The sequence below is a fragment of the Nicotiana attenuata genome, unplaced genomic scaffold (genome assembly GCF_001879085.1).
Source record: "Nicotiana attenuata strain UT unplaced genomic scaffold, NIATTr2, whole genome shotgun sequence".
In the NCBI taxonomy this organism is placed as follows: Eukaryota; Viridiplantae; Streptophyta; class Magnoliopsida; order Solanales; family Solanaceae; genus Nicotiana; species Nicotiana attenuata.
The window spans coordinates 9189-10881 of record NW_017679797.1 but is presented as its reverse complement, the minus strand read 5'-3'; positions in this window follow the sequence as shown (position 1 = coordinate 10881).

Genomic DNA, 1693 nt, shown 5'->3' with positions numbered 1-1693 from the left:
TGGTTGGGTCTCCATGATACTTTAATTGTGGGGGTTGTTTTGATGACTTGGAGGCCTAGAAAATATTTTTGAGGTGTAGCTTGGTGATGGGCCATTTTTGGCCGAAAATTGGGGATTTATTGTACAATTTTGAGGCATTTTATGCCTAACCTAGGTTGTGGCGGTGTTGTATTTGGTGGATGGCGGTGTTGTAATTGGTGTGTGGTGGTGTTGTATTTAACGTGAATCACTTGAGGGAGTAAGTGTGGGGTGCTGTACGCCGGAAATTGCAAGCAAATTGTGGGGCCTTTGTGGAGGTTGTTATCCTTGAACACCTTAGTAGTGGGAAATGGGCACTTTGTATGAATGAAATAAATGGGGGCAAGTGCATGGTGTCATCGGGTGGTGAAGTCTGAGTACCCATCCAACTGGCACAGGAAGAATATATTTGATGGTTCTTCTGAATTCTTTGCAGGTACTATGGCTCCTAAAAGGCAAAGGAGGTCGGCAGGCGCATCTCAACAGCCTACATATGATGAATCCAGGTTCCAATCAGAACTAGCAGAGGACGACTTTAATGCCAAGGCTACGAAGAACTTCATCCATGAGATCTCGCTTGATCGGGCAGCCCTCCGCGTAGAAAAGGCAGAGATGTATGAAGAAATTCGGAGGAGGGAAATGGAATTCTTATTTGATGACCCTGCCCCGGTAAACAAGATGCTTGTTAGGGAGTTTTATGCCAACTGCCATTGAACTTAAGTAGGGAGGTGATTGTGCGAGGCAAGGTGGTCAGCACCACAATTCCCATGATTCGCCAGGTGTTGCGGCTGCCTCAGTTCACTAGTGACATCGACTACTACCACGATAGGCCAGGAGTCACATGGGAGGTCATGACTGATATACTCTGCGCAGAGGAGCGACCAACCTGGATACGTGACCAAATTACCCTGAACTCCAACTCATTCACCCACCTGGCTAAGTGTTGGTTAACTGTCATCTACAGCCGGTTCCTGCCCTCAAGCAACACAACTGACGTGAACTTCCAGCGTGCACTGTTGACATGGTGCTTCGTGACGAAGAAGGATTTTGATGCGGCAAGGGTAATTAGTGATGAAATAGTCCTACGGGGGCCGCTGCTGTCAAAGGGATTCTACTTCCCTTCTTTGGTGACTACACTATGCCTGCTGAGAAATGCCCCCACCAATCCTGCCGATGGAGACTTGCCCCCTAAAGCAGCATTCAGAGCCTCAGGCATCAGAGTGGGCCGGGGTACACGTACAACAATTGAGATAGATGATGAGGATGATGATCCGGTTCCTCTTGCACCGTCCAGGAGGTCTACTGACAGTGCCGGACCCTCTCGGCGCCCCCATACTGGGGCAGGCCTATCCCGATCACAGTCCACCCGGCCTATGCTGCGTTCCTTGGAGGAAGAGGTCGCGGATCTCCGCACCTCGGTGGATGGCCTACACATGCGGATGGATGCCATGTCGCAGAGGCAGTCCAGATCTGAGAGCCAGTTTATGGCCTGGTTACGTGCATTGGGGAGAGCTTGTAATGTAGACCCCAGCACCGTCTCCGACTCTGATTGAGTCTCAGGGAAGTCTTCTGACCCTTCTGCTCTTTACTTTCTTGATATAACATGGGGACATGCCATGATTTTAAGTGTGGGGTGGGAGACTTGCTCTGATTGTGTGTTGTAATGTATATAGAC